Source organism: Alosa pseudoharengus, unplaced genomic scaffold, assembly GCF_046254945.1.
Source record: "Alosa pseudoharengus isolate Yale_2024_CS ecotype anadromous, Long Island Sound unplaced genomic scaffold, YU_APseudo_1.1 YU_APseudo_1.1_scf_1, whole genome shotgun sequence".
In the NCBI taxonomy this organism is placed as follows: Eukaryota; Metazoa; Chordata; class Actinopteri; order Clupeiformes; family Clupeidae; genus Alosa; species Alosa pseudoharengus.
This window is the reverse complement of record NW_027468564.1, coordinates 21613236-21638535: the sequence shown is the minus strand read 5'-3', so window position 1 is coordinate 21638535 and position 25300 is coordinate 21613236. Positions and strand designations below refer to the sequence as shown.

At 44.4% G+C, this 25300-nt stretch overlaps 1 protein-coding gene and 1 long non-coding RNA gene across 2 annotated transcripts in view; both read right to left on the bottom strand.

The window, feature by feature from the left end:
* Positions 1-25300, bottom strand: part of LOC143123197 (uncharacterized) — a 203969-nt gene that overhangs the window by 124023 nt on the left and 54646 nt on the right. The window lies entirely within an intron of this gene.
* LOC143123219 (uncharacterized) lies at positions 23636-24790 on the bottom strand. Its single transcript, XR_012986802.1, has 3 exons — positions 24767-24790; positions 24506-24610; positions 23636-24299 (listed from the first exon to the last, which is right to left on the bottom strand). It is a non-coding gene; the product is annotated as an uncharacterized LOC143123219 (long non-coding RNA).

The window sequence follows — 25300 nt, the reverse complement described above, 5'->3', positions numbered from 1 at the left end:
CATGCTGCCGATGGACGGCCCTCACCTGCTAGTCTCCGCTGGGGCCGACGCCCATGGGCCCTCTCCCCCCTGTGGTCGTCAAGCGCAGGCGAAGCGGGGTTTGGCCAGCACAATCCCAAGCCTGGTTGAACCTGGTTGCCTCCAGGTCCACCTGGCGCTGCGTGTTCAGCTCCTCCAGGTGTTCCTGGAACACTCCCAGGGACCAGGGCAACGGGATGACAGACCTCGCCCTCCTCTGAGGTTCCCCACCCATCCCCTGGCGCTGCGTGTCCAGCTCCTCCAGGTTCAGGGCAGTTCACCCCAGGGGAACGACGCGGACTTCCACGGACAAAGGGATTACGATCCCCTCGGTACGGAGCCAGCCTATCACGGTGGAGGACCACACACCGCGCTCCAGGTCTTTTACGGATGCGATATGTCACCTCCCCAACTCTCTCTACCACGTACGCAGGCCCGTCCCACGCTGAGTCGAGCTTGGGCGACCGTCCTTTTTTCCGTTTTGGCCCATACACCCAGACCAACTCACCCAGAGTAAAGTCACGTCCTGCACTATGGTGGTCATATGCTCTCTTCTGCCGAATTCCAGCTTGAATGGCTTGATGGCGTGCAAAGTCGTGAGCTAGCTGGAGTCGGTCCTGCAGTTGGTGTGCATACTCAAGCCCTGCAGGGGCATCTGGAGCATCTGGGGGTAGGCCCATGAGGAGTGAGGGTGGGGTCCGCAGCTCTCTACCAAGCATCAACAGCGCTGGAGTACAACCTGTGGACTCTTGGACTGCAGTGCGGCTTGCCATGAGGACCAGAGGAATCTGCAGGTCCCAATCTCTCTGATCCTGCTGCACACACAAGGCTAGCTGTTCGGCAAGGGTGCGGTTGTACCTCTCGACTAGGCCGTCACTTTGAGGGTGGAGAGCAGTGGTTCGAGTCTTCCGAATGCCCATCCGCTGACAAAAATCTGCAAAGGTGCGGGACTCAAAGTTCCGCCCTTGATCCGTATGGAGTTCTGCAGGCACTCCGAACCGAGCAAACATGCCTCCAAGGAGCACCTCAGCTGTAGTACACGCGTCTTGATTGGACACAGCGTACGCCTCGGGCCACTTGGTGAAATAATCCACAGCCACGATGATGTAACGGTTTCCCCGGGGTGTCAACGGTAAGGGCCCCATCACATCCACAGCTATACGGTCCATCGGATAGCCTACCCTCCTCTGCTGAAGTGGAGCATGGGAACGGCCCACGGGTCCCTTACGGGCAGTGCATGCGTCACACCGGCGGCAGTAGGACTCTACATCCCTCCTGCACGTGCTCCAATAGAACTGTTGCCGCACACGCTTCAGTGTCTTTTTCACCCCAAAGTGACCCACTCCAGGTTGCCCATGCATGGCTGCGAGGACCAATCCGCAGCTAAACATCGGGACAACAGTCTGCCATTTAGGTAAACCTGTTGCAGGCTCCACCCAGCGTCTCTTCAGCACCCCGTCATGTAGGGCCAACCCATCCCTCATGGACCACAGGCCCCTCACTGTGAGTCCATGAGCAGCTACATCTTCCCAGGATGGGCGCTGTCCAGCCTCCACCCAGCTGATCACAACCTGGAGCTCTGGATCTTTACGTTGTTCGGTAGCCCAGGACATGTTGGAGGCCGGTAGTATGGCTCGGCACTGAATGGCTAGCAGTTCATCCTCTAATACGTCAGGCAACGTGCCCTCAGCGCTACCAGGTAGACGACTGCACTGTGGACACGCAGCTGAACAGCTCCTCCTGGACAGCCCATCAGCATTCTGGTGGTTTTCTCCCTTCCGGTGCTGAATCTCAAACTGAAACTCCTGTAGCTGTTCTATCCAACGGGCAACCTGACCCTCTGGCTCACGGAAAGAGAGGAGCCAACGCAGGGAGGCATGGTCAGTCCGGACCACGAAAGGAAGGCCACACAGGTAATGCTTGAAATGACGAACAGCTTCGACAACGGCTAACAGTTCTCTCCGGGTCACACAGTAGTTGCGTTCAGCTCTGTTGAAGGACCGACTGTAATACTCGATGACCCTCTCTCCATCTGCAGTCACCTGGGATAGGACGGCCCCGAGGCCTACATTGCTGGCATCCGTGTCCAGGATGAAAGGGAGCTTCGGGTCTGGCGCCACAAGGATTGGTGCACTACAAAGAGCCAGCTTCAGATTGTCAAAAGCACGTTGTTGCTCAGGCCCCCAATGAAATTTCTGTTCCCTCCGAGACAACTGGTGGAGTGGGGCAGCCACAGTGGCAAAGCTTGGAACGAAGCGGCGGTAGTATGAAGCCAGACCCAAGAAAGACCTTAACTGTCGTAGGTTGCAGGGGGCTGGCCAGTCACGAACAGCTTCGGTCTTCCGGTGTTCCGTAGCAACCCCCTCTCCAGTCACGTGGTGTCCAAGGAAGGTGACAGCGCGTTGCATCAGACTGCATTTCTCTGGGTGTAGCTTCAGGCCGGCTTGGGCTATTCTTGTGATGACTGCATCTAGATGACGCAATGCAGACTCAAAGTCTTTGCCATGTACGAGCAGGTCATCAAGATACACAAGACACCTTTCTTTGGGAATTCCCTGCAGCACACGCTCCATCAGCCGCTCGAATGTTGCGGGCGCATTACAAAGCCCAAATGGCATGGTGTTAAACTGCCACAACCCTGTCCCCGTAGTGAACGCTGTCTTTGGTCTGGCATCAGCAGCGAGGGGCACCTGCCAGTAACCAGACCGGAGGTCCAACGACGAGAACCACTTCGACCCACCCACCTGATCCAGGGACTCGTCAATCCGGGGTAGTGGATATGAGTCCTTAACAGTCACCTCGTTGAGCCGCCGAAAGTCGATACAAAACCGCCAGCTGCCATCCTTTTTTGGGACCAATACAACCGGAGAAGCCCAGGGGCTGTCAGAGGGCTCGATGACTCCAGCAGCCTTCATTTCCTCCAGACACTGTTCTGCAGCCAGCTGTCGAGAATGGGGCAAGCGACGTGCACGTTGACGGATAGGGGTTGCATCACCAGTGTCAATGCTGTGCTGAATCAACGGGGTCCTACCAACATCACCGGGGGTTGCAGCAAAAACAGCACGATGATGGTCCAGCACAGCCCATAGCATCTGTTTTTGTGACTCATCAAGGCCTACGCTGTTGTCCTCCCACAACTGATGGATGGTGTGTCTCTGTGTTGGTGGATCAGTGACCAGTGCTGGAGGCTCAGGTTCCACTACAGCAGGAAAGGGGCGTAGGGGAAGTGGAGTCTCGGACCCAGAGCAGGCTGCTGAAAACGGCACAGGAAGATCTGGGGTAGTGGGTATGGTCTCAGGTGCTGGCGGGTCAGAATTCTCAGCCGCATGGAGCACGCCAACACAGTTTAACAGTGGTCGAAGGGGTGAGGGGCTGAAACAGATGGGCGCAGTGTTTGACTCTCCAAGTCTGAGGCATGCTGCCCCTAGGTCAATGACAGCCGCTGCAGCATGAAGGAAGTCAATGCCAAGGATACAGTGCTCAGGAAGTTCAGCAACCCAGACGCGTATGAAAAAGCATTGTCCAGCCACCTGGATCTCCGCCTCACACTGGCCGACCATAGGCACATGCTCGCCGGTGACGGTAGTTAAAGGGACACTGGGGGGTTGTAGTGCATGGTTCACTAACAAGCTGGGGTGGACTAGAGTGACGGTGGAACCAGTGTCTATTAAAGCTTTAACTGGATGACTATTTACAACAGCAGATACATGACAGCACTCGACTAGGCCACAATCAGATGAAACAACACTGACGGGAGACTCTACACTGCACACAGGACCAGGAGACACTCCCATTACTCCGGTCCCTTCCCGTTTCCCTGCTGTAAAGAGCCAACAGCTGAGTCCAGTGTGGTGCAGTCCCGGCGCAGGTGGCCTCTCTTGCCACAGCGCCAGCAGACGGCAGAGTCATGGTCAAAAGAGGTAGGCCTACGAGCAGATGGAGGATGGCTACCATCACCTGGATAAACGGCAAAGGCCCTAGGACGGCTACCCCAGCTGTTCGCGGTTCTTGCTGGCTGTTCGTCAAAAATCCCCTCAATGGCATGGGCCTGCTGAAGCGCCTCTTCTAGAGTGGTGGGTTGCTGCAGCCGCAGTTGTTGCCTAAGCCTCTCGGGTGTCAGACCACGAATAAATGCATCCAAGGTGAGGGCATCTCTCACTTCCACATTAAAAGATGGATAGCTGCACTGAGCTAAGTGCTGTAGGTCAGCCATGAAAACACCCAGTGTCTCCTTGTCCTGCCGCACACGTTCCTGGAACTGCTGACGGCGTGACACAGTGGGAGTGGTGTCACCGAACCGACGAGACAATGCCCTGTGTAGAACATCTGCCTGGGTCACCTGGCTGCCGCGGACGTCAAGAAAAACCTGCAGCGCATCCCCCTCCAATGCAGCTGCCAACTGCCCCACTCTATCCTCTTCACTCCAGCCATTAGAGTTAGCCATTAGCTCAAACTTTTCACGAAAGGCTTCATAAGAGGTACGGCCATCGTATCTGCCCAACTTCAGGAAACTTCTATTACGCCCAGGTTCAGGTGCAACCAGAGGGGTCAGGGGGACAGACGGCCCAGTCTCTGTGGCTGTAGCATGCCCGCCGGTAGAATGACTGACCCCCCAGTGAGGCCCAGTCACTGGGGAGTGAGCACACTGATGGGGTGAAGGTCGAGTGTCTGGCAACTGTGTGGTGTTCTCTCTATGTGTATAAAATAGACGGGTTGCCTCGTCGGAGCCTTTTTGCAGAGTGTTTGCCGCAATGCTAGTGTGTTCGGATGGGAAATTAGCATGCATGCTAAGGGGCTCAATATCAAGGAGCTGATGGGAGTTGCAGGCGTTTGGTATTGGACACATAAAACTGGGTGGTGTGGGAAGTGAAGGAGCAAAAAGTGCTTCTGTAGAAGAGGACTCGACTTTATTTAGAAGGCAATTGGGATGTGAATCAATTAAGCAAACAGTATTGCTGCTACCGGAGTAGCGACTAGCTTCTCCCGCTAGCCAGTTAGCTTCCGACAGCGCAGGGCAGCCACCACTAGCGCCGCTAGCCACTATTGGCGTACTAGCGAACCGGATGTTTTTATTGAATACTTTCCGGTTGATCTCTTCGCCGTTGCCAGTAGCAACAGGAAAACGAACGTGAGTGTCACTGTCAGGGGCACGAGCGTTAGAGTCAGGGCTTAATGAACATTCGGTTCGTAGTAATGGCAGAAAGGGGTTATTGTGAGACCATCTAGCAATAGCTCTCTGTCCCTCCGGACCTCGGTGGTCCTGCCCATGTCGGGGCACATCCTTATCAGGGTCCCTAGTCTGTCCAAGTAAAGGGAACGACCTTACCAGCCCAGCGATGTCATCCATTTTCGGCAGAGGTAACGATCCCACTTCCAGACACCAGTGTAATGCCGAAGAGTAGTTAGGAGACGGGGAGGCTGGGATATCGTTCCAAACTCCGGTTATTTATTTCTCAATGGATGTACAGACTATAGGTACGGGTAGCAGGAGGTGTCCACTACAAAACAACAAACTGATCTTGATAAAATAGCTCTCATTCACTCGTGATTCACTCTCAACGGCAGACAACACAACGCAACACAACCCACTCGCACGTAATTTACTTCTACTCTGACTAAACTTACTAGACGTCTTAGAACCCCCTATTCTATTCCCTCCCCTTATCAATCGCTAACCTATCCGAACCCCTAAATATTCCCTCCCGGACACCTCCCCCCAATCAAAACACATCAGAACTTATTGACACATTCTATGACACAGAAGGGAGAGGGAGACACAGACACTCTCGCACGCACACACACACACACACGCGCACACGCCGGGAAAACAGAAGACACAGGGGAACACAGGGGAAAGTCCAACACGGGGCAAATAGCCTCGGCGCTACAGTACGATAAAAACCGGTTGGTGCAAATGAAAGCTAACAAATACTCCTTTTTTCCCGTGTGTGAGCGCTCATATCGCACATATCAGGATCCGCCACCATCGTTATTTCTGAATCCTTTGCACTGCACTCTTAAAATTAATTACAACCTTTATGTTCCTCCTGCCCAAGTAGCCTACTGATAGCCTACAGATAACCTTTATGTTCCTCCTGCCCAAGTAGCCTACAGATAGCCTACAGATAGCCTACATGTTATGCAGTAGTTTGATAGTTTATCTACTGAATAAACATGCCCACAGGAGTTGGCCTACAATAACAAATAGGCTACCTACTTAAGCATTCCTACAAGCATTTTAATGTCATCAAGGCCATAGCCTACTCAATACCAAGTGAATAAACATTTATTTACCTTCACATTTCTTGCTATTTATAAAACACTACGCTGATATGGGTGTAAATTTCCAATACCATCAGGCATCGATGATGATTCTGTGATAGTTTCAATTAGCTCAGTGGAGCAAATTAAATTGTTTAGGCTATTAAACAGGATGAGAGGATCCATCACAATGTCACAGGATCCACTTAGTCAGATGACAACGGGAGGATGATCAGTGATCCTTTCTCATACTAGATAGGAGACCCTGCATTCCATGAAAAATAACGCTGAGTTTCAGGTGTAACGTTAACAATCTTGAGGCTGCTGAAGTTGGTACGGGCAGAAAATAGTTATGTTTTTATAAGATACAAATCATTTGACCCATGCCACAAGTCATTACAAGCCCAAGGGGTAAAGTCCGAGTCAAGTCTCGAGTCAATAGCATGGAAGTCCAAGTCGAGTTGCAAATCATTTCTAATTTTGCCAAGACGAATCTGAAGTCATCAAATCATCAACTCGAGTCTGACTCGAGTTGAAGTCATGTGCCTCGAGTCCACACCTCTGGTATTCAGAATATCATACAAGTATTGTCCACTAACACAGAAGGCCTACACTAATATCACTAATATGGTTATGGATAATGTAGAACCGCTATAGAAATGTAACAGTTCAGAATATCATATTGTATTGTAGGCCTACACTAATATGGTTATGGTTAATATATATAACCACATTATAAATGTTACAGTTCAGAATATCATATAAGTATTGTAGTGTACGGGGCGTGTCCCACCTTACCGGATAAATTTGGCCTGGCCTTCCAGAGACGCGGCGGGAACTTTGCGTTTTGTTCTGTTCTTATTTTGTATTAGATATGTTGTCACGTAATTACACCCTAGACGTGAATTGTCGCACTGTCTCCTGCCCCATTTCTTTGTTACCGTTGAGCCGGGGTAACAGCTGACATTTACCTTCCTAACAGATTCAGAATGATTACTGACTCATATCACCAATGCCAAGTCTTAACACTGGCCTGCCTTAATCCAACCTCAAGAGCCTTCCCACAAAAGTGTGTCACTCCGTGGCATTTTCTGCCGGAAGGCAAGTGAAGTCAGGCTTCCCCTATCTTGTCCGACAATCACTGTTATTGTAAATAAAACATGTAATTTAATCGTTTTACGGTTTTGTTCATTTGTGTTGCGCGGTCATGTATTTTGCAATGAGTGAAACAGCGCCCCCATAAATGGCATGTAGTGAATGTGGTGAAACACAGTATCACACTCCCATCGTCTCTAAGTGGCACCCAGCCCAGAATCCTTATCACTAAAAGCAACGGGATAATAAAAAGAGGATCAACCAATCAAATTAGGTATAGTCACGACCACTGTCAACAAATTAAATCAAATTTACGGCAGACCAAAACCAAAACTGGAGTTCGTACTGAGAGGGTAGGCCTACAATCTTTCAGGAGTTGCAAGGGAGGGAGGGAGGGAGAGAGCCCTTTTGCAGACATCCCAAGTCTCCCGGAAGTTCCGGGAGTCTCCTGCATATTGATAGCGGCTCCGCTGATGCCCGCAAATGAGATCAAATCTCCCGTATTGTAGAGCAAGTGATCAAGAGCGCGCACGCGAGGCCGAGACTTCAAATCTGAGTGTAGCGCACACGACAGGAGAGAGAGAAGGGTGGTGCCTGAGTGCATCCAAGACAGAGCGCATCCTGATTGGCCTGTTTCGCTAAATCAACCAATCAGTTTTCAGTGTAGGCGGGCTTTTATCTCTTTTCTCCCGAACCGAATCAGTTCAGTGTATCTAGCAACAGGAGCGTCATGTCCTGCCCTAAAAAAAGGAAAATGTAAGACCCATTTCAAAGTGTACCCTTGTCTCATAAGAGTAAAGAGTAATGATAGGCCTAGTCTTGCACGCTACACTGTTTGTAACAGTAGGCCTTTTCACACAGAGATTACGCTAAACTTGCGGGAAGTGGAGACGTCTTTTTGCCTGAAAATGAGGTGAAAATTTGCCGGCCTGCTGATCTGTTCACATGATGCGGCATTTTGGGGAGCCAGGAGGCAGGATCAGCTAGCAAATTAAAATGTGACGTGCAACAGGGGGCGTGTAGAGTGATAGGCGTGGGCCTTCAGATGCAGCAGGTGTGTTTCCAAAACCATGGCGGGAGAACCGACTGCACTTTGGTTTGCTTGCATTTGCTTTGCTGTTGCTTAGAATGTTAGATTCTTGCGATAGATGTCTTCAGACAATAAAAGTAATTTGGAAGGGAAATTGAAGAGAAGAGTTGCCCCTTGCGTTGGCCGTGATTCCCCTTTGAAAATCAGAGGTTACTGTGGCCTTGGTCAGTGGCGCCGCCAGCCGTAATCCTGTACGCACTGTGCGTACAATTTATTCATGAAATCATTCAATATTACAACAATAAAAATAGCTTGTGTATTGTCTTAATTGAAACATGCTTTGCGCACAAATGATGGCCTAGGGCAAAGAGAATGGACTCTCAACATAAGGATACATTAGAAGATGATGATTGGTGTAAACTTTGTCACACAACTTGATAAGCAGTTCTGGGCTTAAAAACGCAACGTTCCATTCAGTCATAAATCATTCAAGCGTAGGCCTAGCGCTCGTCATGAAAAGAAAACAGCAGCTTAATATTTTTCAGGTGTTTAACAGTAGGCCTAGGCCGATGTTAGCGGTTATGCCGAAGGCAGTGAGATAATTAGGCATTGCATCCTGTCACTCTGTTTTGTACATCGCAGTTCGGGTTGATAAGATTCAGTTAATGTGAGTATGGATCGTCTCAAAGTTTGGGACAACCAAACAGCAGTGTAGGCAAAGCAAATCCTAATTGTTAGGTTACCATAGCTGTCTTTTCTCTAGGCCTGGGCCTATCGGAAATCGCGACATAAGCTCATTGGTTTCTTTTTTCTTTGCGTGTTGGGTAGTGAAGCGATAATGCATTTAAAGCAGTACATCATGTGAGCCAGAGCCGATATGGCCAGAGCTGCTGCTCTGTAAAGGTATTTCTGTCCCACCCAAATTTGCTGAACTACTTGCGAAGTAGCCTATTCATCACAGACCTCACATGTATCACACGAAAGAGCTTTTTCTCAGCTTTTTCTCAGCTTTTAAACAATGTTAGTGGTTAGTTGTTGTGGTAAACGGTTCGCGAGAAAAGTAACTTTAATTTAATCATATTTTCTGCGCCCGTCTCCCTACCCATTCATCTTGGTGGAATACTTCACAAACGTTTCCTCAACACATGATAAACCATATATCAGCATAAACAGCAGACCTTACCGAACACAAAGGTGTGAAGCATTCCCCTGTACAGTTAGCCATTCCAGAGTAATCCGGTTTTAAATTTGCAGCAATGTCTATGCATGTCTCCAACTTTGGGGTTCACAATGTGTTTAAATTGATCAATAGGCCTACACGATTTCATAACAGGCCAAATACAAAATAAATGTTACAAATATCGCCTAGATATCTGTAAGCATTACAATCACAGGATATACATATAGGGCAGACAGTCGCTCATGAGTTCATGCTTTGTTTTATCGCTGGATTTTAGGATAGCCTATTATGGCAACCGATTGCATTCCGAGCTACAGTCAACTCTAGCAGGCATTAAATGACTGGAGACTTTGTGAATTTAAAGATTGACATAATGTGCTGTCTGCGATTGCTGCTTTTGATCAGTTAGATTTATTTGCAATCTCCTGTGGTGGGCTGGACATAGCATCGAAATGCCCGCCCAGATTCCCCTTTCCGCCTTGACCCATTCACACTGGTGCGCAACAAAAAAAACTCGGCAAAATGTCTAGGGGGCTTGGTAGTAAATTTGGCGAGACACTTTTTCCCGTCGTTCCGACTCGGTCTATGTGAAAGGGACAGTCGTTCCGCGATTCTGGTACATAACATCGCGGCGATTTTGGCAGTGTGAAAAGGCCTAGTGACTTTAGCATTATCCATGGCGGGTTAAATGATTGCAAGAGACATGTTGAGGTGAGTTTAACAAGTGTGAATTCATGAGCATATTATTCAGGCCTATACTAGATGGCTAGTTGCCAAAGCTACATGAAAAGACCAAACTACCAAAATCTACATATTTTATTTTAACAAATTCTATCTATAGGCCTTCCTTATTTGGTGTACTGACTAGACATTATTGAACAAACATATTCATCTGTATTTCAGTATCTAAATAGGCTAAAGTGATTTTTTTTTTGTTTGTTTTTTGGGGGGTGGGCTTTGTGATACCTCCCTGAAATGACTTTTTGCAGGTTGGGATGTCTGCGTGTGTGTTGCTGTTACGAGTGTCAGTAGTCCAGGGCCCACTTCCCCGATAACGACGGAGACACGCTCTTAAGAGGGTTTTCTACGATTCATCTTACGATCGTTCGTTTGTTTTTTCCGACTGTTTCCCGAACATGCTCGTAGCGTGAACGCGCGTGCACTGCTCTTAAGATGCTCTTAAGGGGAGCTGTCCACGTTAATAGTTCTGAAATATCCTCTGATTTGACGGTGATGTCAGGTGACTGCACGTCACAGCTATAGTCCTACCATTTAAACTTCGGATCTAAACATTCATTCACATCAATATGAAAATAGAAACACTTTGACATCTGCATGTAAGCATCCCAAGTAGGTTATATACCACACAGAGACATAAATAATTGTAATTATTTTAAGATTAGATTGTTGCACCATGCAATCATTTTTCGTGGTGTCACTTAAGAACACGTTTGAAGATAAGAAAGAAGTCGAGTAAGAAAGAGAGGAAATGTGTAGGCTTAGATTTTGATGCAGTAGGCTACAGACTAAACCACATGTTGCTTTCTCTGCTTTTTACCTCATAGGCCTAATAAAATATTCACTTAGCAAAGATAATGTCAAACTATTCTGGCAACGTCTCGTTTAATAATTTGATTGCATTTTTGTCCACTTTTCATCACATTATTATGACCATTAAATGTAGGCTATTTTGCACGCTAAAATCTGATTAATCACAAGTAAACACAATAAAGAATGGGAACGTAAGTGGGATTATGTATTCTAAGTTGTAATTCCTCTGTATGTCCTGTTGGTGACCTCAATGAGAAGTACTGTTAAGACGCTCTTAGCCGGTAACGAGTACTCTGGAGCACTCGTAGATCTACGAGTGTTTTCACGACGCTCTTAAGCTACGATGGTTTCGGGAAACAGTCGGCAAATCTTAAGACGTTCGTAAGAGGGACTTTACGACGCTCTTAGGCTTAAGATGCTTTCGGGGAAGTGGGCCCAGGGGTATTCCAGAAAGCAGGTTTACTGGCTTAACTGAGTGACACTTGGCTTCCTCGGAAATGTTCCCTACGTCTCGCCACAATGTTTTGCATACAATACACTTGCTTTCGAGTGATTCATTGTCTCCAACTGTTTTCTTAGCCTATGTGATGATTTTCCTGAATTCAAACATTCACGATGAAGGCTATGTTAAATCCTAAACTGCTGTGCGGCCTAATGTTGCCTCCATGTTAACTGTATCGCGATCGATCCTTCAGAAACGAAGCTTCACGCTTGACTAATTATCTACAGTATTTTGTAAAGTACCTACATAGGCATTTTCAGTTATTCATATTAAATGATTATGACACATGTTGGTGCTGGTATCTTTTAACCTTGTTTCTTCTTTTTTAAAATAGCCCTTTTCTGAATGCACAAAATGCGTGTCTGTTCCAACAAAAAAGTTTCGGTTTTGCTTTGATGGGTCGAGGCTGATTGGATTGGAAGGAATGTGACGCTCGAAAACTGACGTCTTGAATCAGTGTCGAGCTTTCAAAGCGCCTGTCATGTGACCACATCTAAGTGAATCTTCCATGCATTTCACCCGTATTGGCATGGACGGATTATGAACTTTCGGGCCCCTAGGCCAAGATGTATTAAGGGCCCCCTTGTCGCATATGTGTGTGTGTGTGATTCAATCAGATTCATAGCCTACAACCTGATGTGTTGATATTGAGGCAATGACTCCATGCAAAGGCTTGGGCTTCAGGGCCCCCTGACCCCTTGGGCCCCTGGGCCTGGGCCCGGTAGGCCCGTCCAGTAATCCATCCCTGCATATTCAGGTGAAGTAGGCTACTTTCCAGTCCAGTGCAGTAGGCTACTTTCTGGATCATCTGGATCATGGTGTGTGTGTGTGTGTGTGTGTGTGTGGAAGGCAGTGTTGGTCAAGTTACTTGGAAAAAGTAATTAGTTACTGATTACTGATTACTTATCCAAGAAATTAATCCAGTTACTTTACTGATTACTTATTTTCAAAAGTAATTAGTTACTTTACTTATTACTTTACTTAGTTACTTTTCAAAAACACACTAACTATACACAACCTGAATACGCTTTTTTAAAACTTGTTTTTTATTAGTTTCAATCTTAACTTTTTGGTGTGTATACTCCTTCATTCGAATAGATGTAAATAAAATACAGCAGTAAAATAATTAAAACCAAAGTCTCTATTAATATTTACATCTTTTAACAGTTGTGTGCAGAGAGGAGTAATGCATTTACCAAAACAGAGAATGCTGTTGCATGCCACATCTAATGGTCAAGAAGAGTGTGTGTTTGAACTGTGTGTGTGCAGTGCCGCTGCTGGCTATCTTGGTGCCCAAAGCACAAATAAAATTATATTGTATGGCTGCCAAGTAAACTTTTGTTGAAAAAAAAAGTTGTGGTGATGACAGCAATATTTAGAACAGATAGGAAATGTAATATACTGTATATTATTTCAATTCAATTTCAATTTATTGTGCTTATAGAGCGCCAAAACATTACACATGTATCATGGCGCTTTACAGAATGTAGGCAATCAGAGAAAAAGGAAAGAAATGGTAATATTTTGGTGCCCAAAAATAAAATAATATTGGGTAACGCTTTAGAATAACATGTGCTTATTAGGTATTAACAGTGCATAATAAGCAGTTAACAATTCATTACTAACAGTTAGTTAACTGTTGTTATCCTTTAATAACATTAACTAACTGTTAACATGCAGCTTGTAAGTGTTAATAAGCAGCCTTTTAAGTTACTTACAAGCATATTTGTTAACAGTTGTAAGTGTTAACAAGCAGCTTGTTAATGCTTGTTAATGGTGTATAAGACAAAGAGGTGGATAACTAATACGCTTATAAGACCTTTCTTACCTATTTGTAGTAAATTTTGCAGCCCCCCAATCTAAAGCGAGGACCATGTAGCCTATAGTTCCACAAGCCCAACCTTCTATCTCTCTGTATACTGTATCTCTCCATCTAGCTTGTAGTAGAGGTCCTGGGAAAGATTCACTTCATTTAGCGGAGAATATCTCAACTGTTATAGACTAATATGACCCCATTGAACAACGTGGGATGTGTGCCAAAATCGCTACCCGGGACGAAAGTCCTGAAAATGACCACAATAGGTGACACTATTATCACATTATAGGTGAATGGGACTTTTTTTTCCCTTAATAGATATTCTCATAAACTTCTACCAGTTTAATCTTCATATTAAGAGAAATACTTTTTGTATTACACTTTGTCTTAAAAATAAAATAAAATATGCAAATTAGCCAATATCTCATTAAATATGCGTACATAAACCCTTGAAGCTATAGATTTTCTGAGGTGATCACAATGTTCACAATGACAATGATTGTAAGGTCATAGAAGAGTGTAAGCATTCTGATTTGATATAAAGAAAATGGCTAAAAAACAGTCAACCACATAGCCTACAACTAGCAACAAACAAGAATTGCCAGTTATTTATTAACCTAAACTTTAAAAGCTTACAGTGACCTGAGATCATAGCAGAGCACATGGCTGTCAAGCAAGATGACTTGTGAGATCAAGAAAAGTAAGGCAATCTACTCTTTATTCTTTGTGTTGCTGCGTACACTTATTATGTGTCATTATCATATGAGTTGTAATTTTGTGTATTTAAATAATTATAATGAATTTGTATCAGTTTTATATTTAATTTGGTGTATTGTGTATTGTAGCTAGCTAACTACAGTTTGTTAGCTAACTAGCTGCTAGTGTTTTCTTTTATTTTGCAAAATGGGGAAAATGTCATCACAACTTGTGATCACATAGTCTCAGACAAATTGATGAAGTTACAGTTTCTTCATGTCATGAAGTTATTCCTCCCAAATAATAGATAAGTTGGTACATACCAATTACTCATATTTGAAACCTTATTTTACAAAATATCAAATGACCTGGAGAGAGTGAGAGAACGACTTATCCATCCAGTGTCACATAGCTAATACTTCATTGACTGGGCTACAGCAGGAAACATGGTAAGATAGGCTTTAATTAATTCATTTCAATTTACAGTATCTGTGGATTATGGGGGTTAAAAATAGAAAGTGACATGTCATGTTTAAGGCAACTTTGGTTTGAAGTAGGAAATGTTTTATGGTAAAAAAAAATTAAATCTAGCTTTTTTGAGCAACCTAACAGTAGTATATCAATCTTGACGAGTGCATCCTATGCCAGAAGAAGAAGCAATCTGAGTACCTCTCTAGTGGTGAAATTGGCAGGGGTGTTATTGTTTCGCTTGCCAAACAAACAAAGATTAATGACACTCGAACTGCTAGGGTTCTTCAACTGACAGTGTAAGAGCAAGATATCATAAAATACCACACCAAATCCTGCTACAGAACATTACAAAGGGATATGGCTAAGGCTGATTGCACAACCCAACCATTAGAACAATCTGAGCCATCTCAGCAGAGACCTATTAATGATCCAACTGAGCGACGAAGCGAGAGATTTAAGACCAGTGCAACTGACACTTAACCTGACCCTAGCCAGATGAATTTCGCTCCGCCTAGCTCCACTCATCCATCTGGAACCGATCCATTGAAGTGTTGCTTCAGAAGGCTGGGCCTAATCAAAAAATGCTTGCATATGATTGAATAAGCCACTTGTCCGTCATCTATTGACGTGCTACTTCAACCACTCACATCGAAGTCAACCAGTGACGCTGATAACAGTCTCACAGTCGCTTCTAGGCCATGTCACATATATGAAACTCCCGCCCTGCGTCCTGATTGGCTGTACCATAAAATCGGTTGCAGAAATCACTCTCAATGGAAGAGGTCCCAGATGGCTGTGAGTGAAGCTAGGCGGAGCTGAAGCGGAACGAAATTCATCTGGCTAGGGTCAGGTTAACTGACACTGTCATCAGGTGATACAGATGTCTTTGTGTGCCTATTATACCACACAACAGTCAATTGGAGAAATCTTGGCCTCCAAGAGCTCTGGCTCATCCGCAACTCAGGAGTGAACAGATCAATATTACCACCTCATGATATCTGCATAGCGCTGGGAGACAAGCTCATACAGTGTCTCCCAGCACTACATGCGCTGACTGGGTGCGATACAACCAGCAAAATATCAACCAAACTTGCAGCTCTGAACATTGTCCGCAAACCAGACAACTCGTCTCTGATCCTCAACTTCAACTGTCCACATCTAACAGAGAGTGCAATACAAATGGCGGAAACATTCTTGGTTAAATGTCTCAAACCATCAACAGACAAGGAGACATTTGATGACCTGCGCATTGCTGCGTTTGATAGTCATGCCCTTAACTCATTGAATGCCAGGCTGTTTTCGGGAGCTTTGTCCTAGAGTGCCAGCAATCTAGACCATTGTTGATGATTTTTGTACAGCCACAGCATATTCTGTGTTATAGCTATGAACACATACAATAGCTCGATTAAAAGGTGAGACTTTAAGCTCTCGGTGGGTGCAAACCGTGTATTTCTACACGCCTCTGTTCCTGAGAAATCCCAAGCTAAACAGTGACTAGTTTTCATCAAAATCGCTGTTTTTTTCTAGAAATGGAGATATAACGTCTTTCATGAAATATGAAGTGTTGCCTGTTACTTACTTGTGTAAACTTTCCGGGAAGTGATCAGCGAGACCTGGCGAGACTTACACCTTGTGATAGACCCGAGAAAATGGCCTGGTTTGGACCTGACGTGCATGCGTCACTGATTTGACCCAAAGCGGCAACCGAGTTATGATAAAATGTCCAGATAAAATGTCCAGCGTTTTCATGAGTTTCACGATCGTCATATATTTAATTTCCATTCATCACAGAGTTCCAAAATCACATAGAAGATGTGTTAGAGTGTCTAGTTTCGTAATTTAAAAAAAAAACTAAAAGGTACTCAACGCATTGGCACTCAATGAGTTAAGATGGACTTTGAGAGGACCGCTTGCACCTCAACTAATGCAAGAAAACATACTGTATACAAAGAGCCTAACAGCAGCCTTGGGTCCAAGCACCATTTACAGATGCCACCTCGATCTTAAATGCAGATGCTTATGGTTTTGTAAGAAAGGGGAGTTTATTAGTCCCTGAGATTGTAATCTCAAAACCTGAAGGTTTGCCAGATCCCTGCTCGTGTGGCAAGTGTACACACAAGAATGGCTGTCCCTGTCGGGTAGCTGGTATCCATTGCTGCAAGTACTGCAAATGTAAGGGAGGCAATGAAATCAAACTGAATGAGTTCTCATTATAATCCCCATACCTGGACTCTGTTGAGAAAAAGTTGAAAGTTTTACCTTGCAACACAGGGAATAAACTTGAAGAGTTTATGTACGCATATTTAATGAGATATTGGCTAATTTGCATATTTTGTTTTATTTTTAAGACAAAGTGTAATACAAAAAGTATTTCTCTTATTATGAAGATTAAACTGGTAGAAGTTTATGAGAATATCTATAAAGGGAAAAAAAGTCCCATTCACCTATAATGTGATAATAGTGTCACCTATTGTGGTCATTTTCAGGACTTTCGTCCCGGGTAGCGATTTTGGCACACATTCCACGTTGTTCATATTAGTCTATAACAGTTGAGATATTCTCCGCTAAATGAAGTGCATACAAATCTTTCCCAGGACCTAGACTATTGGTTTAGCTGTGAGAAATGCACCTTCAAAATTGTTGCTGTGAGCAGGAATTGAACCCCGGTCTCCTGCATCAGAGAGTGCATCGCTACTTCCTAACCTTCCTAACTACCTCATAACATGACGGCCTTAATATAACGTTTCCAAAAACATTTTGATGGCACACAACTTCATAACATGACGGCCTTAGTATAACGTTTCCAAAAACATTTTGATGGCACACAACTTCATAACATGACTGCAAATATGGTTCGCTCCTCGTTTGGTATGTACGGTATTGTTTCAGATAATATCTGTGTATATGGTCAGATTCTTACTTTATCATTTCACCACACAGTCATCTAGCCTATTTTGGTCCATTCTTAGAATACATCAATCGTCTTGCCTTCACTACTTTAGCTCCTGATACATTGTCCAAGATTTCTTCAATGGTTAAATCAGTTGAAACCCCTGTAATAACCCCTTGCACTGTTTCTTTTCGTTCCCAAATAAAACTCTTGACTTTATTTCTTCCCAAAGGTGCCAATTGAACCATACTGTCTCTCTGTTTGGTGTCAGAACAGGTAATCAACATGCTTCCATTTTCCACTGTTCATTTGTCCTGCGTCCTCTCCACCCATGTCCTTACATCACTTCCTGCCATCTCTGCTCCACCCCCTCCATCCCTAGCACACACAGAACTCAAATCAGGGGGTCAAGAGCGTGCAGATTAGCTTCGGCATGTTAGCACACACAGAACTCAAATCAGGGGGTCAAGAGCGTGCAGATTAGCTTCGGCATGTTAGCACACACAGAACTCAAATCAGGGGGTCAAGAGCGTGCAGATTAGCTTCGGCATGTTAGCACACACAGAACTCAAATCAGGGGGTCAAGAGCGTGCAGATTAGCTTCGGCATGTTAGCACACACAGAACTCAAATCAGGGGATCAAGAGCGTGCAGATTAGCTTCGGCATGTTAGCACACACAGAACTCAAATCAGGGGGTCAGTAGCGTGCAGATTAGCTTCGGCATGTTAGCACACACAGAACTCAAATCAGGGGGTCAAGAGCGTGCAGATTAGCTTCGGCATGTTAGCACACACAGAACTCAAATCAGGGGGTCAAGAGCGTGCAGATTAGAGGGTGACACGGGAAGCAATTTTCACTCCCGTCCCATCCCGAGCCCGCAAAAATACTCCCGTCATATCCCGATCACGTGACAGCCCCCCCAAAAAAATTCTGTCCCGCAAAATCCCGAGAGAAAGACTCCCGAATCCCGTCCTGCTCCCATGTTGATGTCTAAAGTTATCCGACTGTTAGGCTACAGTAGGCTAGCTTGCGGTGACCATACATTTTGGTAGGGCAGAAAGCCTTGTCTAACTTTTCTTTAATAGCCGATCATTTTGGGCTACATTAAAATTACATATTTTACAGGACTTTGCTGTAGGCTATGCTTGAATCATTTCATAGATCTCAAACTTAACCATCAGTTAAGTTTGCACCGTGTTAAACCAGCGAAGCAGCAACGTTGTTGCTATGAGTAAACAAAACTATTTTTTGTGTTCCGCCAGGTTATGCGATAAATATATTGAGGAATGCGATCGTCAAGGTGCCATGCCCCAACATTGCATGACACATTAAACTCAACAAGAATCGCTTTCCCGGACAGCTCGTGCAATTGAATAGAGCTGTCCTTTGCTGACACTTTCGCCTGTAACTGTTTCTTTGCATCCATTTTGCCTTAGGGCCTATCGCTGAAGCTGATTGATTGTGAACAGGGCAGCTGCTTGTCTTGCTCTGATAGGCTACCAATCAACAACAAACGTATTGTGGGTTGTAATTGGTTCTCTTTTCTAAAACGAAATGCCTCACGTCTTTGGGCGCACTCACTGCATTGCAGCGTCATTTTATTTTATAATCTCTGGCTTCCCGCCAGCTCCCGTTTATTATTTCCTGTCCCGTCCCAATCACGTTACTAACAGTGAAATTTACTCCCGTACTGCGGGAAACCCGCGGGAATACCGTGACCCGCGGGAGTCCCGAAAAATTGTCACCCTCTAGTGCAGATTAGCTTCGGCATGTTAGCACACACAGAACTCAAATCAGGGGGTCAAGAGCGTGCAGATTAGCTTCGGCATGTTAGCACACACAGAACTCAAATCAGGGGGTCAGTAGCGTGCAGATTAGCTTCGGCATGTTAGCACACACAGAACTCAAATCAGGGGGTCAAGAGCGTGCAGATTAGCTTCGGCATGTTAGCATACGCCATTTTCAAGTATGGCGCTGCATGAAGTATTTGGAACCAGCTCTGGCGTATGCTACATGTTGGTGGGCGGGTACCTATCCGGCGGCTACAGCCAAATCTTATTCAGTGCATATTAAAGCAACACCAAAGAGTTTTTTATACCTTAAAATAATGTTTTCAAAATCGTTATAGTGGTTCATCAACTCGTAACAGGGTGAACGGCAATTCTGCATTCGCTTCGCGGCCCTCTATCGGCTATAACCGCACTATGTAAGTTTGCCAGATCGGGTAGCGGATCTGTAGTTCGATGGAATGAGACATAAGAAACGACAAATTTGACTTGCATCTGATGTCGCAATACATCGTACTTTTATAAGTCATGCAAAATATTCTACCTTGTCTGTGGACGTCGTTATTTGCAAAGCCGGTGCTTGAGCACCTTACCTTACCTTACTATGCACAGAGAATCACAGGCTCAGTCCCTGCCTCAGTCATTGCAAGCGCCTCTGATTGATTAATCACCACTATGTGGATACTGTTTTTAGAATTGATTTAGATTAAGTGTTAGTTAGTATAATTTGTATTTTAGTATATTTAGCATATTCTTTATCTTCTACTGTCCTTATTGCTTAGTTGTGTTTTTATATTATATACTTTAATTACTCTTTCTGCTGTTAAAGAATGTGTTTGTGTTGTCTGTATGCTGCTGAGACCTTGAATTTCCCCTGGGGATCAATAAAGTATCTATCTATCTATCTATAAACAAATAGCGTGCATGCGACAGAGGGAAAGTTCTTTGGTGTTGCTTTAATTGAGGAGCCTATGAGAAAACGTGTATATTATGGTTATGCATGACAATTAAAGAAAATTGTATTGATCTTGTTTCGTTGTTGTTTGTCCCGAACAAAAATAGCCTGAATATGATTAAAGACAATAAATTTCACATAAAGCCCTTTATTGTCTCGTTATACACCATGGGTCTCCAACACGTTGCTCTCTACCCATTACTAGCAGCCCCCTTTTGAGCTAGCCAGAGGCTAAAGCAGTATGCTACTACATTTAAACACAATTGTTGCCATGAGGCATTTCAGCCTACAAATTTAATAACAAGTAAACCATGCATAATTAAAAAATAACTCAATTTAGGCTACACAATAAGGTTTCCATTACAGCACAGCGCACGTTCAATGAATGAGTGAAAGTGTCTCGCACTAAACAGCTGGAAATTCCGACACTTTTTCAACTACATAAAACCTCACAGTGAGCCATCAAATACCCCCTATATTTAAGTGCCTATCAGTCTCAACATTTAGCTATATAATAAAACAGTCCTAAGGTAAATTAAATCCCAAACCAAACCGAAAATCGTCTGCTTTTGATAGCCTGGTAAGCCGCTCCAAACGAAACGCACGTCTCACAATAAAACGCACAATGTAAGAAATAAAGGTCTGCCTCGCATACTAGCCTGCCCCCAAAAAATACCAGCCTAAGCCTAAGTCAATAGTAGACCCCGGACATAATTTGAGGATTTACGGAAAGTGTGCAATCATACATGGACGCCTGGCGATGCTCTGGCCGTCTACTGTGCCTCTGATTCCGCTGCCTCATTTGGATGGTAACTCCACAGGTGAGCGCGAAGGCTGGATGTCGTGGATGCGTAAGTAAACTGTTGCAGAGTCCGCAGACTACATTCTCTTTAATGGTTACTTTACCATCTGCGGTGTACAACCCAAAGTATTTCCAGACACCACATTTTAGATGAGTTGTGGACGTAATTGTCCGCTCAGGCTAGCCGTTCTGTGCGTTATCTTCCATTTTCGAAACAGGGTGGCTATTGAGGGCTCTGGCTCCAGTCATTATTGTGGCTATTATTGGCTTGATTTGGTCATGGGCCAACGCTATACGTTTAGAGCATCCGCTAATGGATGAGATGGCAAACAATAGAATAAAAAACTGCGTTACACATGGCACTAAAAACCGAATCGTTTGTTGGACTACGATATTTCACGACATGTTCAAATGCATATTGGAATAAGGAATAAAAAGTGACAGCCCTATAGACAAGTCTTGCAGCAGCAGGACGGCCGGCAGACCGCTCTTGGTCAGAGCCGCTGTTATCCAATGAAATGAAGTTGCGCTTCAGGGCGACTCCACTCGGACTCCGCGCGCGTTCCCGAGCAACTTTTTCTTCTTCTTGTTACATGGCAAGCAAGGTCTGTGCATTATCACCACCCTCTAAACTGGAGGACGACACTCTTTTTACAGAATAACCAATAAAAATCGACGTTGGTCCATGCGTCATTTCCAGCTTTGGAACTTGGCGCATGGTCAGAGTCGAATGGCGCTGGATCCGAGCCCCAGTGTTCAATATGGCGTTAACTATGAATTGGCCGGATTTACTAGCCTAGCCTCCACCATTCATTTGTATGGAGGGCGGGACTTAGTCACTCTCTCCAGTTATATATAATACCTCCATGACTCAAATACACAGAACAATTAAGTTGACAACCAATAACAGAGCAGAGGGAACAAGCAGACACAGGAAGCAAAGACCAAATAAGGAGAAGGGCGGAGACAACACATGGCAGATAACACAGCACATGATCATAAAAACAGCACAGCAGGAACAAGGAGCAATACACCAAGTGGCCAGCAGGGGAGCCAGTGGGGTAAAGTCCACACTGAAATCATGACATCAGCAAAATGCTGGAAAGCTGTGTCAACCTGTATAAAGACAACAAAAAATAGGAACATTTTACAACTAATCAGGTGAACTGGAACCATGAATGGGGATAAAACAGAGGAACATATCACAACTAATCAGGTGAACTGGAACCATGAATGGGGATAAAAAAAAGACACACAGGCTAGCTGAGTTGATTTCCTTAAAGAAACAGTAACATGGTGTTGGTGCTGTATGTGTCTGGGACTGGACTGGACCTTTGGCTATTCTGTGCTGACATTGTTTAGGAGTATCATTAATTACATGTAACACCAAACACAGCAATCCACACAGGCTCTGCGCACACACACACACACTGTCAAGGTCTACACACAGACATACACAGTCCTTTGGCTACTCTTTAGGGGTATCATGTATTATACTGTATATTCCCACCAGGTCAGAGGGTATGAGGACAGGTCAGAGGGTAGGAGAACAGGTCAGAGGGTATGAGAACCGGTCAGAGGGGTAGGAGAACAGGTCAGAGGGTAGGAGAACAGGTCAGAGGGTATGAGAACCGGTCAGAGGGGTAGGAGAACAGGTCAGAGGGTAGGAGAACCGGTCAGAGGGGTAGGAGAACAGGTCAGAGGGTAGGAGAACAGGTCAGAGGGTATGAGGACAGGTCAGAGGGTAGGGGAACAGGTCAGAAGGGACAGGTCATAGGGTATGAGGACAGGTCAGAGGGTATGAGAACAGGTCAGAGGGTACACAGCAAATTCTGGCCTTTGGAATAAACTCTCTGGGAGTTTATATCAACTACATTTGAGTGTACATGTGTGTGACGCCCCTTTGCTCCCCCTACGGGCCGTCTGCCGTTTTCTGTGGTGGCCACCCGGGCAGGTTGCCGGCTTGCAGTGGGGAGACCTAATTAAGGGAGATTGGCCTCACCTGGCGCCGGTGTAGGCCTATATACATCATCGCCATCCCTTGTATCTCTCTCTCTCTCCCATCATTCAGACACATTTTTGACACACGCACTGCAAACCACTGCTACTCACTTACATATGACTAACACGCATCCATACACTTAATTTTTCACCCCTAGACATATCTATTCATTCTAGATCACTTTAAATAAATATCATTTATTTATAATTGGAATCTGTTGTCAGCCTCTTTTGTGTTGTGCCATGAGCCGGGCGTAACAATGTGAGACCATCGAATGTACTCCAGGGAAAAGTTAAAGTAACTTTTTTCTGGGAGTTGATTTTAAACTCTTTTCTAGAGTTAAAACTGAACACTTGTGGGAGTTAAAATGCTAATCCCATGTGGGGTAAAATACAACTCTCACCTGGAGTTAATTTTAATGTGAACTCTTTCATGGTGTTAACAGTTAACACTTAAAAATGTGTTTTATTTAACACTTTTCGGAGTTAATAATTAAAAATACAAATAATATTTTAGGTGAAAATGACTACAGAAAACATTCATTACCACAGATTTCTATTTTAAATTCATGTTTGACATTTTGAATGACAAACTGTTTAAACATGTTACAGCCAACCAACCAAACTTATTGTAATTAGTGCGGCCCCAATTTCATATTCAAAACAAACTGTTTTAACAACAGCTAAACAATTGACAAGCAGTTGGATATTTAAAAAATCATGTCAGTACCACATTTCTGTAGTGCAGAAAGTGCAAACATTGTATAAAAGTATGGCTGACAAGATAACAAAGAACTTTTCTGTAATACAGTAATGTATTAACATGAGGTAGACTTTTAACCTGTAATTTGTACATAAACATGTACATAAAAACAATGGTGAATTCCATATATTAAGTCAGCAATGTCACAACATACAACATACAATCAAAATATTTGAAATGTCTTAATCTATCAATTTCTAGAACCAGTATCTTTCTTGGGATGTTTTCACTTAAAATACAAAACAACAATTAATGACAATATTAAGACATTAATTAAGCTGGGCTTTGAAAAAAGGCCAACAAGAACAAAGTATGGAAGTTATAAGATTACATTTTTTGCGCGGGTGCTGTCCATGACCGGCTTAATCATTTGAGATCCAGCATCGCTTTGAGGACTGCATAGAGTGCTTGAGAGGGACAACGTATCTGTAAGCCTTGGGCAGGAAGACCCTTCACCATCTAGCTGCAGTAGTGTAAAATCTGAGGACCACAAATAACAACATTAGGTTACAGGGCACATACAATCATAAATTAAGAAACACAAAACTGCCATATACAGTAGGGTGCCAAGGAAGATCAAGAACTAGTACATTGTAATTTCAAAAGTTTACTTAAATCACAACTTGCCCCATTAGATGAGAGCCATTTTGTATTTCATAATAAACATTTACTTTAAGCCTGCCTACCACAAGGTGTGAGTGTCACACATTCCATCAGGTTGGAGTAGTCTGCAAACTCTGTTGGGTGTGAGCCATCAGCTATGTTCTTGGATGATTCTGCAAGTGGGACGACTGAAATGCACATGATAAAGGAGAGTTAAAATACATTTTTGGATTGCTCAGGGTGTCATCTGCAAGCTGCTGACATTTTTTGACAAACAGTAATACAAATCTTTAAAAGCTTTCCTGCAAAAAATAAACAAACTAGGAAATGTTCAATCCCCTTACCATCATCAGTAGAGATGACAAAACACATGACAACAACATGTGGACTGTCATTCTAACAAAAGTCTTTGTGGTAGCTGTTATTCAATCTATAACATGTTTAGCATAATATTCAGTGGTCATAGTCATGTCTTTACAATGAAAATGATTGACAGACAGCTTCTAAGCTTATAATAAAAGAGTTAAGTTACCGTCAAACTATCTAACACGTTCACTGACATCCAGAAAGAGTTCACACAGTGACAGATAACATCACAACACGTGACAGTAAAGAACAGTTTCAAACAACACTAACGTTACTGCTTGTTAGCTAGGGAAAAGTTAGGTTTAGCAACTAAGACGACTGTGTTTCGTTATAACAGCCTCTCACGTGAGACAGACAGTAGATGTGCAAGCTGTCCGACTGTTCTCAAGCAAAGCCTTACCGTGTCGTAATTCCCTCACACAGGTCCCCTTCTCGCATCCATTAGCTGCTACGGTCCAGCCGTGCTGGGTCAACTAGGTGCTAAGGAAACAACAATGTTACTGTTCAGTATA